Below are 14,996 nucleotides of genomic sequence, written 5' to 3'. Positions count from 1 at the left end.
GCTGCAATGTCACAAGTATAAACGTATGTTCTCCCTAACTTGGAAGCATTTCTTATTATGGAAAGCAATTTTGTGAAAATATTTAGGGATGCACCGAATTCAGGATTCAGCCTAATTGCATGTGCAAATTAGGGGCAGGAAGGGAAATCAAGTAACTTTGTCATCACAAAACAAGTAAAATTGTTTCCCACTTTTTCCCTTCCCGCACCTAATTGCACATGCATATTAGGAATTTGATTCTGTTCAGTATTCGGCCGAATCTTTCACAAAGATTTCAGGAATTCGGCTGAGTTACAAACAGTGGATTCTGTGCATCCCTAAAAATATTCCATGTTACATCACAACAACAACACCCTGCGAGAAGATTCACAAATTACCTTTTATCTTGTTTACCTTTTTTAAATTAACTAAAGCTGGCCATAGATGTAAAGATTTTTAAAAGATCCAATCGTTATCGTGAGACCATGATTATCTCAAAATGATCATTTAAATGTACAATTTGTCCATCAACTAAAAAGACCATTTCAGGAGATATTGCCAGCAAAACTGAAGAGTAGCTGCCTGCTTGGCCCTGCAAACATAGATAGATTGCACTGGGGCCAATAAAGATTTTTAAACCTGGCCGATCAATTTTCTGCCAGATGTCGGCCGAAAAATCCTAAAATGCACGATTGTTTGAATCGCACTAACCGCACAATAATTTGACGGATTGGTCGGACTGCACTGAAATCGGTCATTCGCCAAAGAAGAATTGTCACGTCTATGGGGACCTTAAAGGGATCCTGTCATCGGAAAACATGTTTTTTTTCAAAATACATCAGTTAATAGTGCTGTTCGAGCAGAATTCTGCACTGAAATCCATTTCTCAAAAGAGCAAACAGATTTTTTTATATTCAATTTTGAAATCTGACATGGGGCTAGACATTTTGTCAATTTCCCAGCTGCCCCTGGTCATGTGACTTGTGCCTGCACTTTAGGAGAGAAATGCTTTCTGGCAGGCTGCTGTTTTTCCCTCTCAATGTAACTGAATGTGTCTCAGTGGGACATGGGTTTTTACTATTGAGTGTTGTTCTTAGATCTACCAGGCAGCTGTTATCTTGTGTTAAGGAACTGCTATCTGGTTACCTTCCCTTTGTTCTTTTGTTTGGCTGCTGGGGGGGGGGGAAAGGGAGGGGGTGAGATCACTCCAATTTGCAGTACAGCAGTAAAGAGTGATTGAAGTTTATCAGAGCACAAGTCACATGACTTGAGGCAGCTGGGAAATTTACAAAATGTCTAGCCCCATGTCAGATTTCAAAATTGAATATAAAAAAATCTGTTTGCTCTTTTGAGAAATGGATTTCAGTGAAGAATTTTGCTGGAGCAGCACTATTAACTGATTCATTTTGAAAAAAATGATTTTTCCCATGACAGTATCCCTTTAAGAATTGTTGAAGTCTACCATCAGAAAAGAATGGTAATACTTCTTCTTTAAGACAATGTTGCTTGATATTTAACTACAGAACAAAATACTTACTATAGAGTAACCAGCCAAATATGACTAAAAAAGCAGAAAGAATGGTTCATAATGAAAACGTTTTTTTTTTTTTATTTACAGGAACAAATCATTTGAACAGTTTTAGATGTACATGGATAGATCCACATGTAAATTACATGTTTTTTTTTTTTTGTTTTTTTTTTACAAAACGCATTTTGGAATGTCAAGTGAGCTCAATACATGAAGTACTGGGGCTAATGAAAGCCTTGCAGCTGCACTAGGGAGGTGTGAGGGCTTTGGGCTTGCAGACTCCCAACACAAAGGAAAATGATTGAATTCTGAAATTGAGAGAGCTGACAAATCAACAAAAGCATTGTCCATTAATCACTACCGTGACAGATTAATCATTCTAAGTATTTTTATAAATAGTGCTCACAGAAGAAATCCAGATTTTATTAACCCTGTGTTTTTTCAAATGCTGTGTACCTATTCTCCAGAATTCCTATGCCAGGTGGGGTTGTTTGTTTGCCAGCAGAAACTTTCACCTGCAGTAAGTGTAAAAGTTTTTTGGGAAGAACCAAAATAAACTGTGCTTAAGAAGTAAACACCACCGCGCTGAGTGGCACTTTTGCTTATGCTAAATGGGAGACAGCTTAGACAGTTTCAGACATTTCTATGCCAGCAGAAATATGCCTCATCAGACATTAGCCTAAACAGCAATTTATTCTGTAGGAGATTCAGAGTTTGGGAGAATGTTTTTATATATCAAGGGAGTGGCAAACAGAACCATATAGCCTTCAACCTGTAGCCCTGGCCCAGTCCATGACCTACCCATCTGCATAAAAAATGTTGTCAGCCTAACCAGGAACAGAATTACTTGGACATTATAGGGCTGCTGTCCTATTAAGAATTTTCAAGCTGTGTGAGAAAAAGCAGTGATGGCTTCTGCTATTCAATATTTTTCATACCCTTATCTGCCCAGTCTTCAGTGTCATTATAACATATTACCAGCCCAGAACAAGTAGTATGTCAAGGAACCCAAAATGTGTAATAATATAAGGAATAGAAGTAGTAGAAATTGCTCATCACGGTTTGGAAAGGTCTTTTGAAATACGGTTTGGAAAGGTCTTTTGAAATACTAAGTGGTGAATTAAAATCCTTCATTGAATTGAAGCATAAAATTAATAAAAAATGAATATCAACTGAACAAATTTGCTTAGAGCCGGTTGCTCTATACCAGGGGTCTCCAACCTTTTTTACTCGTGAGCCACATTTAAATGTAAAAAGGCTTGGAGAGCAACACAAGCATGAAAAAGTCCATGGGGGTGCCAAAAAAAGGGCTGTGATTGGCTGTTTGGTAGCCTCTATATGGACTGGTAGCCTACAGGAGACTCTATTTGGCAGTAAATCTGTTTTTTAAACAACCAAAACTTGCCTCCAAGCCTGGAATTCAAATTGAAGCCAATGGGAGCAACATCCAAGGAGTTGGTGAGCAACATGTTGCTCGCGAGCTACCGGTTGGGGACCACTGTTCTATACCATACTAGACGTCCATTTACAGGTAAACTTTGCCTTCAACTGATCATCAACAGAACAGTAACAGCAAATACTAAATTGATATGGTTAAAAATCGAATTTCTCTATGGGAGCAATTCAACGTTGAATGCAACATTTTAACATTTGCAGCTGACATGGCCTCATTCACCTATTAGTGATAATGTGAGTGCATCTCTCCGATACTACTCCAGTAACACTGAAACTGCATAAATTGTGGCTTCACAGTAATTGGCACGTGTGATGCAGCAATTTACATCTGAAGTCATGTTATGTTCCTTCACATCGCAACCCTGCTTAGCATTTCAGTGCTTTGCCCCTTCTCTGCAGCTCTGCATAATGCCATTACTTCTAATGTGCCATTGCTTCACCAGCTGAAGTCCCATAGCAACTGGTAATTCTGGACCTCAGTAACGATGCTCACACTTTCCACAAGCCCAGAATAGATATGATGTAAAATGGTCTGACTTATTAGGTGAGAGTAGCATGGATCTCCAAAGAGACTAATTGTGCACAATTCAGAGGAGCGTTAACAGATCAGATCCATGCTGTGGTATGCTGTAACAACTATAAAACTTGCTAAATGTGTTTGACTTTAATTTTAGGAAAATATATTTCAAATGGGTGGAGTTTAGGAATAGCATTTTTTTGATTGACCGATATAATATTTCATTAAGCCATTTAATAAATGGACTTCTGACAAGCTGAATGGCTACATATGATAGATTAAGTCTTAGAGATCACTATTATAAATAACGCTGAATATTGTACTACCATCTTTCTTGTTATAAACTATTACTTTGGTGAGTGGAATGCCATTTGTTATTTAAATCTTATGAAACAATCACATGCACAAGCATACAATGGAACGCAACTTAAAAATGCATTTGCTTTAGCTTGTGTCCAGCTTCATTACATGTACCAGATCCAGGCAGGGATTCAAAATGAGACTTGGCATTTCAACAGCACAGAGCCTCAAACAGCCCCCATCAATCCAAAAAAAAAAAAAAAGGGTGATTGACTATGGCTTCTTACAGCAGCCATTCTGGCATTTGCCAAAATTCACAGATTGCCAGTCCAGGCTTGCATGTTACATTTCATAGGTGTAATTTTTTGCCAGTTATTCTCTTAAACAGAGAAATCCGTGAAAGCAGATTTGACATATGCTTGGCTACAACTGCCAGAGCTACACACATTAATAGGTGGATATAAGCCTTAGCAGAGGGGCTATGCATGAATGTATTCAATAATCAGAATAGATTTTAGCAACACAAAAAAATAATGTTATTAAGAGGGAATTATTGATCAGATCTAGGTATATGGCTAGTTCTATCGGATTGTATTGACCTAATGTAGTCAATGCATAATGTATCTGCAAGTAACTGTTTAAAGTATTAAAACACCCCTTAAAGCTGGTCAGCATGAAGTTTAGTCTCCACACCTGACAAAATGCAAAACATGGAAAACAAAGCACTTAAGACCGTCTTAAAAGATCACAATAAACCATCCCCATTGCTTATAATAAACAATAATTGGCTTAATGGGCTTGGGCCTAGAGTTGCAAAATAACCTATGAAAACCAAAAACGTTACTTTTAGCATGTGAAAAGGCAACAGCATACAGGGCTGCTTCAGATGCCAGCAAATACAGGTCAGATTTTAAGAAACCCCAAACATGTGCTATCTCAGCTTACCACGCGGGTGGGTACAAGCATTTGCTTGTAATGCTCAAAATTTGTAATGAATAGTAAAATAAGTTACATCACCATAAACGTGCACATTTGTAGCAGCACATTTCGAGCCAACAAAGGCTCTTTCTCAAGCCATGTGAAACAATAGTGTAAAAGCTCATCATCAAAGTCCATATAGCTTTTTAAAGTCCATCAAAGGAAGTGACATGGTACATTTTTTCCATGCTCTGTGCAGGGATTGTACCCTAAAGAATGAATAAAATAAGATAAAAATGACTCTATGAATACATATCATAGAATTTGCAGCACAATGTATAGGTATGATAAACCCTAATCTGAATTGACTCTCCTGTGTCTGGATGTACAACGGTCTTCCCTCTAATAACATGTTTACATTATGTACAGTTTAAACATGGATACATGCCCGTATTTCTGATACCTAAAAATGTGTTACTCTGTGTCTCATCTGTCTGTACTAAGGATCTAGATATCATAGACACAATTGTTCTACCCTTTTTATACATCAATGGAGGGGAAGCAAATTCCCCCACCATAGGGTATGACCTACATAATATGTACCAATGTTTACAAAAAATCATGTTCATCTGCCTATTAAGTGGCCCATACTGGATAACAAAAGTAATCCTCTGCCCCTTTGTTTCTTTATCCTTTCCATGGTTCATGACTTTTTTGGCTCTGTCCAACACACTTTGATAACCTCTCTGTCTGAATTTTGTTCTCGTTTGGTTTGGAGTTCTCTCATCCCAGGGTTACTGACTAACCTATGCACTCACGTCAATTGGCTTATGGGTATTGATTGTTTTGTATGCAAAGGATGGTTACTCTCAAAATGCAATATCTGATTAGTCAGTAGGCTTAGAATATAATTTGGTTTGTAACCCTCTCTCTTTATATATCAAAACATCCAAAAATTAAATTTCTTGTGAATCATAGGTCTGTGAAAGTTTAATAGAGGAATGAAATCCATTGAGCCGTTCGTGGAACCGAGATAGGGAGCTCATGTCACCCTGCCATACGACTCTACTGGCGGGGAAACCGCTTATTCAGCCTGAGCACACAGGGAGAATTTTTGTCTAAAATGCACTATAATCTGAAATCAGTCCCATACATGGGCTGATTTAAGAGCTACTAACTGATGGGCCCACACGCTGCATGGTACAAAAGTCATCTTTCACTTGACATGGACAAAGTCCAGACTATTTTGAAAATAATTTTCACTCTTTTATTATCAAAATTATAAAAAAAAAAAGTTCATGTCCATCCACATTACTGGAAATCAGGGCTAATGATTTGTTTGTTAAAACATTAAAGGGGACCCTCACTCAAAAAAATTATCCCAAATCCTATTTTCTCATGTTAGTCAAGCAAAATTAACTTTAATTACACTGCATAAATTATTTGAGTCTTGTTTCCATCAGTCTGGGAACTCAAAATTATAGCAAGCAGGCAGGAGCCATTTTGTGGACACTGTTATTAAGGCAAGCCTTCCATCATTTCAGAATCTTGTTTGTGCACCAGAATGGGGGACCTGATGTCCATCTCCATGCACTGGTAACACAATTAAATGGTTAAGAGAACTGGGGGAATGTGGGGAGAGCAGTGACATCTAGGAAGTGCTAAATGGAAAGTGAAAGTAATTGCTTGCCTGTCTCTATGCCTAAGGCATAGATGAGGGGCAGCCAATATTTGATTGACAGCTGAGATTTTTAAATTATTTTACAACAGCTATGAACGCTTTAATAAAAAAAAAAAAATTGTATTTTATGTTTAATTTGAAAAGGACTTTTATTATACAGCTTTTTATGTCTGGGTCCACTTTAAACTATGTTTATTGATTTACTTTCACATAAGGATTATGTTAACTGTCATTTATGGGAGATCTTATACATAGAAAGTATAATGCATATATATTTTGGTCCCATTGCAAAAAACAGTAGCTGTCTTTCATATAAAAGATGACTTTTTGCAGTTTTCAAAGAAACACAATACAACAGTAGATGAAGTTGAGAAAAAAAAACTTGCATTCAACCATGAACACAAAATTTGTGTACAAATGAAAGTAGCCTAACGGATTTGTTAGCTGAGCCAGTGGAAGGTGAATTAAATTGCTACAATAGTTGCTAATATTCCCCATTTACTGCTAAGATTTTTTTTACCTAATTGTATCAACAAAATATAGCAAATTGTAACAGTTCAAATGCTCCTGAATCATTGAGCTGTCAGACTGAAACCCCAGAGACACGAACATTATGTCAATGTTGGGAAAATGTAAAAGATGGAAAGCAATTAAAAAAAGACAGTTTATGGTTAATCTAAAATAAAAAAAGTTTGGAAGGTGAACAACCCCTTTAAGGAAACAGTTACCAATATCCAATTACAATGGTTCCATTGAGCTTTTCAGGTAGGTGTATCTGAAATTCAGAGAGGTGTGAAAGTAAGATCTGGTCACAATGGTACCATAATGACTGCATCGCATCTGCATTTTACACCTACCTGAATAGATCAATGGAATTACCATTGACCATTGGTATTTATTTTTGTGCAATGTAAGTATGAAATAATCCCAACATACCAGACAAGCAGGTGGAGGAGTAGCAGCTGTATCCTCTCTTGGCCCTGATCCCCAACACAAAAAGCTATCCTGGGTAAAGGTCAGTCTCATCTACTCCCTAACTCTGCTTGGCACACACAGATCAGAACTTGAACTTTCCCATCTGAAATCTCACAGGATTTTCAGTGCAAAAGCTCATGATATCACAGGAGTTACCAGGTAGGTTTTTTTCTCTAAAGACACTAGTCAAAACACCCTCTGCCCCCCCCCCCCATAAAAGCTCAAATACATACATTGGTCAGTCAGAGGATTTTTTGTTTACAGTTTCTTTACACTTTTAGGCAAACAGGTTTGGGGAAGCTTAGCCTCCTCAAGCCTTAATGAAAGTCTGCCTATGCTGGTGTGTGTGTGTATTTGTGCAAGCAACTGGAAAGTACTCACAAAGGTGACATTAGATATGTATAAAAGAACTAAAGATGACCTAGTTATAAATACTGTACCAAAGGATTTCCCAGTGACCCAAAGACTACAACTTTATGTCTATGGATGAATACAGTGACAAGACATGCCACAACTGACTTTCCTTTGAATGCTCCTGTCACCCCAGGCTTTATGTCCCTTGTCTTCAATATACACAGCGAGGAGAAAAAAATCATAGAAATTATTTACTGTAATATTTTATGGTGTTACACTTATGGCTATTTTTAGAGATTATCAATAGATATATTATCCTAGGTAACATTAAATTCAGGGACCTATGCCAGCAATTAACCAATTACAGCCTGGTAGGAAAAAAAACTACTTTATTTAAGAGACATAATAGCTAATATTACTACTCACCAATACAAAGCTGGCCAAACACTTAACTGCTTACCTGCCAAATTACACATAACAACCATGTAATACAAAAGCCACATTGCCATATATTCTTTGTTTACCGATTCTTTGTTTATGGATTCCATAGCTGTCCGCCTACACATGGTGGCAGCCATGAAAGCACTAAAAGTACTGAAGACCAGCACATCTGGCCCTAGTGGGGCACCCAAACATTTGGTCCTCACAGGAACAAAAATATAATGTAAGACACCTGTGTAGAAGAGTTGGCAGAGGGCCACATAAACAGACCTTACAATAAGTAAACTGACTAAATAAAAAGATTGATTCGTAAAAGAAGAGTGTTGGTCTCAAATACAGGCTCAACTGGCTGCCAATTTTTTAGGGATATATCAACAGCCAATATCTGCTTGTGTTTCCATACTCCTATTATCAAATGTAGCAAAATGTAACAGTTCAATCCTTGGCTCTAATTAAAACTCTGTTGAAGTCCAACATCAATACAAGCAATTCAACAAAACAGTACTACTGTTTAATTTTAACAGCATAACTAATAAGAATTGACACCCAGAAATGTTTTAACATGGTCCCTAATGGAGCAATTTAAAAATCATAGCATTTCAAAACAACCAAAGCATTCTGTGTACCCTTAAAAGCTACATTTGTATTCAGCATTTGCGGAGATTTCTGAGAGCAAATTTATTAGCATCATTATGATAGCTCAACTTGCTGCTCTGATGCCATAGATATGCAAAGTTGAATTTCAGTGTCCATCTGTTTCCTCTTTGTGCATCACTAGTCATCTAATTCTACCATCAAGATCAGCCACACACAAACATAACAGTTATGCCACAACTGCAATACAGCAAGGAATAAAAAGAGGGAGAGTGGGATGGAAGAGAAAGCGGGTTGCTATTGCACAAATCACAAGTTCAGATTTCTGATATGTGAACATCTTCAATTAATTTCATCTGCCAGAAAAGTGGAGATAATAAAAGCAATTCGATATTTATTAAAAAAAAAACATGCATGCCTATTTCTATACATGTAGCGCAGTTTTACAGGAGGGACCAAACTGCCAGGTTTCATCATAATAAACAAAGCTTAATCTGTCTGAACAGGATCTGCTAACTCCTCACAGCCTAATCAAGTTAAGAATGCATTCTGACAATTTACAGTGGCATGGCTACTTATTTTTTTGGTTTGATTTGTCAACCCTTACAGATATAAATGTAATTATAAATGTATTCCCCGTTGTTAAATATAAGGATATTTAAGTAAGCAAGGAGTTTCATGACCACATATAAAGGCAGAAGACCATACAAGGTCATGGAACTCAGAGGTGAGACTTTTAACATCCTTATATTTTACAACAGAGGGTAGATTATTTATTAAAGTAAGCATGTTTCTGTAAGTCATGCCAGAAATGACATCACTTAGCACCAATAAATGATGATATCACTAAGCACCATATATAAGGATATCATTTGCAGGATAGGTTGTATATCTATAATACACAAGAGCTATGAATTTCCTGGCTCTTACTCCCTCCACTTCCCGAACCCTAGGCTTAGACACTTCATAAGAATGAGACATTTGGCCAGTGAACTGGAAGGAGGGGAATTTTTGGTTCTGTAGGAGTGTAATGTTATTGGCTGACATGTTTGTATAAATTATATTAATTTTCTTTTGTAAAGTTTTCAATAAAAAAACATAAAAACCCAAGTACCCCGAGGAGTAAACCTTCTTTCAATTAAAGCGGAGTCAGCACTAAATCAGCTCAGGGAAACAAGCAGTACATCAGATAATATGTACCCCCACATGTAATAAAAGGCACTAAGCTTGCCCAGGAGCAGTAACCCAAAGCAACCTATAAGACGTTTGCTTTTGAACAGGTGATGAGTAAATGCTTCCTGCTGATTGGTTGCTATGGGTTACTGCACCTGGGCAAACTTAGTGCCTTTTATTACATAACCCCCATTGTGTATTATGTTTACACAACCTTTTTTTGATCTATTCAGCCCGCTTTCCAAACTCTCAGTTGTGCAGGATTCACATATGCAGCACGTTCATGTGACTCACATACATGTAGCCTAAAATCACCACAGTTAGTGATTTAAAGGAACAGTAACATAAAAAAATTTTTAACAAAAATTCGTTAGAATACAAAAAAAACAAACAAACACCAAGACAAATTAAAATGTAAAATTGTAAAGCCTTTATTAAGAAATAACTTACCGAATCTCCACTTCCGCTCCTCTTCAGAAACGGAGATATGGCGACCATCCATAGTGCAGAGCTGGATTTCTCCTGCCTGGCTAGTTCCCATAGTCTACTGACAGCAGGAAAAGTGACCCGGCTAGATGAAGAGCTGAAGTCCCTGATGTGCGGCTCCTTCTACAGGGAGCCCGTTATCCTCCCCTGCTCCCACAGCCTAACCCTATCCTGTGTGCCCGGAAATTTCTTGTCCCGACCCCGGACTCCCTGCAGAGCCGGCGCGCCTTGGGGGAGATCTTGCGGGAACTCAGCCTCCTACTGCGAGAGTGGCAGCGCAGGCGGGGGACTTCAATCACAGCTGACACCTCAGGGCGGCCGCCTAGTAATTAGCTGCTACGGGCCACAAATATCCAGGTTGGGGACCCCTGCTCTAAGCCAAATAAAGATGCTGCTTCATTCACTTATCCACACATTCTCGCTGCATCTTTCTACCTCGTTCTTCTAGCCACTAGCCAGTATCCCCTAAATCTTCTCCTGGATTCCCCCCTTAGTGTCTGTCCCAGCCATTATTTAGTATTTCCCTTAGTACCCCTCTCCCCCAGCCGATTGCTTAGTTCACTGTCCTGCTCTGCGCACATCTGTCACAAACCAGAGACGTTAGGTTTGCTAGTCACCTTAGTAAAGGTAGGAGGAGATGGGCATGTTTCAGGGAGAGGGAACCAAGCAACAGCCCCCAGTGCAGGAGACTGTCTCTTCCTTTAGTGCTGAAAGGAAACGCATTGCCATGTGCCAGAGCTTCAGCCCCCGGTTACCATAGCAACCCGCACTTACACTTGGCATCCTGCACCGCCTGGAGATGAGAGGGAGACCCAACGTTACACGGGCTGCTAGGGGGGCTACCTGGGGTGACTTCAGGCAGGTGTCTGGCACCTTGGACCTTCCTCTAGTTGGAGAAGTAGAGGAAGAAATAGAAGCAGGCACAGTGAAGTTGTCAGCTCAGAAGCCTAGCAGAGAGGCTGGTGACAGATGTGCGCAGAGCAGGACAGTGAACTAAGCAATCGGCTGGGGGAGAGGGGTACTAAGGGAAATACTAAAGGATGGCTGGGACAGACACTAAGGGGGGAATCCAGGAGAAGGTTTAGGGGATACTGGCTAGTGGCTAGAAGAACGAGGTAGCGAGAGCAAGACGCAGCAAGAATGTGTGGATAAGTGAATGAAGCAGCATCTTTATTTGGCTTAGAGCAGGGGTCCCCAACCTGGATATTTGTGGCCCGTAGCAGCTATTTACTAGGCGGCCGCCCTGAGGTGTCAGCTGTGATTGAAGTCCCCTGCCTGCGCTGCCACTCTCGCAGTAGGAGGCTGAGTCCCCGCAAGATCTCCCCCGAGGCGCGCCGGCTCTGCGGGAAGTCCGGGGTTGGAACAAGGAATTTCCGGGCACACAGAATAGGGTTAGGCTGTGGGAGCAGGGGAGGATAATGGGCTCCCTGTAGAAGGAGCCGCACATAGGGGACTTCAGCTCTTCATCCAGCCAGGTCACTTTTCCTGCTGTCAGTAGACTATGGGAACTAGCCAGGCAGGAGAAATCCAGCTCTGCACTATGGATGGTCGCCATATCGCCGTTTCTGAAGAGGAGCGGAAGTGGAGATTTGGTAAGTTATTTCTTAATAAAGGCTTTACAATTTTACATTTTAATTTGTCTTGGTGTTTTTTTGTTGTTGTATTCTAACGAATTTTTGTAAAAAAATTTTTTGTTACTGTTCCTTTAAGGCTACCATGTATTTGAGTCAAAAAAAGATTGTGTAAATATACTACACTATATATAATTATCTAATGTACTGCTTGTTTCCCTGAGCTGATTTAGCGCTGACTCTGCTTTTAATGAAAGAAGGTTTTGTCTGGTGTACTCGGAGGAGAGCGAGTTTTTTGGAGACGGTAAGAAGGGGAAACTCCAGGAATCTTTGGGTGAACCATTTGACCCTCCGGAGTAACCAAGTAGGTCTCCTATATAGTGCAGAAGTACATATTTTACCATATAAAGATGCACTGCTGTAACTGCCAAATATGAATTCTGGTATTCCATGTCTTTACACTACTGGAAATACATCTTACTTCCTTTGGGTTTATACACAGTGGATAGGAACATTTTTATGCATGTTCCATGCAGTGTGGTTCCACATGGTTCAATAAAATTGAGCAAAGAAGCATTTTTATTGTATTCATCATCATTGATCACTATTCACATGGGGACCCAGCAATGGGAACAATTAGCTCAAAAACATATACACGGTCATGCGGTTTTACACATCAAACTGCAAACCAAAACCCTTTTACCGCTGTGTGCACAAGGTAATTTAATAACTTCTATCTATAAACCAGGACACAATGATTTTATAAAAATCTGGACAAAATGAGTAGTACTGAATAGTTTAAGAAGAAACATTTTCCATAAGAAATAATTATATATATATATATATATATATATATATATATATATATATATATATATATATACACACACACACACACAATACAGTATATATATATATATATATATATATATATATATATATACACATATACACACACACACATTGCACACACAGCAACTCTAAAATAGTTTATATAAAACGTATCTACTATGTCATTTTTCTCCAAACGCTAACAAAGATAAATCAGGCATCTGTCAACCTTACTCTGACTGGCATTGCACTGTTCAACAGGAAAGACAAGTCTAGGTTTCATTAGAGAGAGTCTGACAATATTCCAGAAGCTGTTCTCTCTCTCTCTTCAAAGGCATTGTATGTGCATGACAGCAGTTCCTGAAAACTACAGTTGTGGCACCATTGCGAGGAAAGGAGCCAAAGACACACAAGTGCTGAAAATCAAATCAGCAACACACAGAAATAAAGCAGGCATGACTATGCAAACATAAGAACATATTCGAAGTGGTGATAATTCCAGCAAAGACCCCGCTAGCAAGACAAAAAAAATGTTGACAGCCACCTTGTGTTTTAAGCGCAACAAAAAACAAGCCCATTCATTAGATATATTCTTTTTCTTATACATTTTATGGATGTAGGACACTGGTTGTTTTGACTGGCATAAGAAGCAGTGATCAACATGCCCACTATCTACAACAAACTGACAGCCTGTATATCCTCCAGCATGTTCTAACGGCAACTTACAATGCTTCCTTTTGACATCACAGGGAAGTGATCTGTGGTATGTAGTAATACCTGTGCCCTGAATAAAAAAAACATTGGAATACAACTTACTTTCTCAAGGCTATGGGGCAGATTCCCTAAAAAGCGAAGTGGCTAACGCTAGTGACAATTTGCTAGCGGCGAGAATGTAAATTGCCGACGGGGTGGCACTCGGAAAGCTTTGTTTTCCAAAGTCGCCCGAAGTTGCCTCACAAGGAAACTTCGGGCCACTTCGGAAAGCCGAATCCATACCAGTGCTATCCCAGTGTCGATTTACATTCAAGCCGGCAGAAAGGCATTTCGGGGAGATTAGTCACCCGAAGAAGAGGCGATTTGTCGCTGGGTGACTAATCACCCCAAGTAGCAGTGTGTGCCAACACCCTTAAAGAGTGACTAAAGTTTATCAGAGCACAAGTCAGATGACTGGGGGCAGCTGGGAAACCGGTAATATGTCTAGCCACATGTCGGATTTCAAAATTAAATATAAAAAAACCTGTTTGCTTATATAAAAATTAGAGAGAAGCTTGACAAATAATTTTTCAATATATTGTTGTAAGCCAATCCTAGCTTCCTTACAGGTTCAATCTGTACTACTGGTGCCAGTTAAAGGAACAATAACGTCAAAAATAAAAGTGTTTTAAAGTAATGAAAATATAATTCAGTGTTGCCCTGAAATGGTAAAACTGGTGTGTTTGCTTCAGAAACGCTACTATTGTTTATATAAATAAGATGCTGTGTAGCAATAGGGGCAGCCATTCAAAGGAGAAAAGGTTCAAATTACACAGCAGATAACAGATAAGCTCTGTCTGTCGAATGGTGTTATCTGTTATCCATTAGTTAACCTGTGCCATATAGCCATTTTCAATTTTCACCATTGCTCCACAGCAGCTTGTTTATATGAACTATATTAGTGTTTCTGAAGCAAACACATCAGTTTTACCAGTGCAGGGCAACACTACATGATATTTTCATTACTTTAAAACACTAAAAAATTTTGGTGTTACTGTTCCTTTAAGCATAGTGGCACGGATCAAAGAGGAATTCCAGAACAATGTACCTATGATGTTGGAATGGAGGTACTATTATGCAGATGCCATAGATTTCTATAGGTGGCAAGTAAAGGTTAACAAAAAAAACCTGATAAACTGCATTTAATGGCTTTATGTACTGTTTAAGACAAAGGCACAATCTTATCTAAAAAAAAAATAGTTTTAAAGTTTGCCACTTGCTAAAGATAAAAAGGTAGTTATAAAGGGAGCAATTTTATGAGTTTACAGATGAATTGTTATTCAGCATTTAATATGTGCCTACAAACATTATGCTCTCTATCATCATGTGTTTTTCGATCCCACTTGAAGAATAATGTTATAATCAGGGCTGTCGTCGGTACATAAATCCTTTGACTGCGACTACTCTGTTTTTAAAGGAACAGTAAAACCAAAACTGAAA

At 38.8% G+C, this 14,996-nt stretch overlaps 1 protein-coding gene across 9 annotated transcripts in view; it reads right to left on the bottom strand.

The window, feature by feature from the left end:
* qki.L (QKI, KH domain containing, RNA binding L homeolog) overlaps nt 1-14,996 on the bottom strand; it is a 125,642-nt gene that overhangs the window by 88,421 nt on the left and 22,225 nt on the right.

Source organism: Xenopus laevis, chromosome 5L (genome assembly GCF_017654675.1).
Source record: "Xenopus laevis strain J_2021 chromosome 5L, Xenopus_laevis_v10.1, whole genome shotgun sequence".
In the NCBI taxonomy this organism is placed as follows: Eukaryota; Metazoa; Chordata; class Amphibia; order Anura; family Pipidae; genus Xenopus; species Xenopus laevis.
The sequence above is the reverse complement of the archived record's forward strand: the minus strand, read 5'-3'. Positions and strand labels throughout refer to the sequence as shown.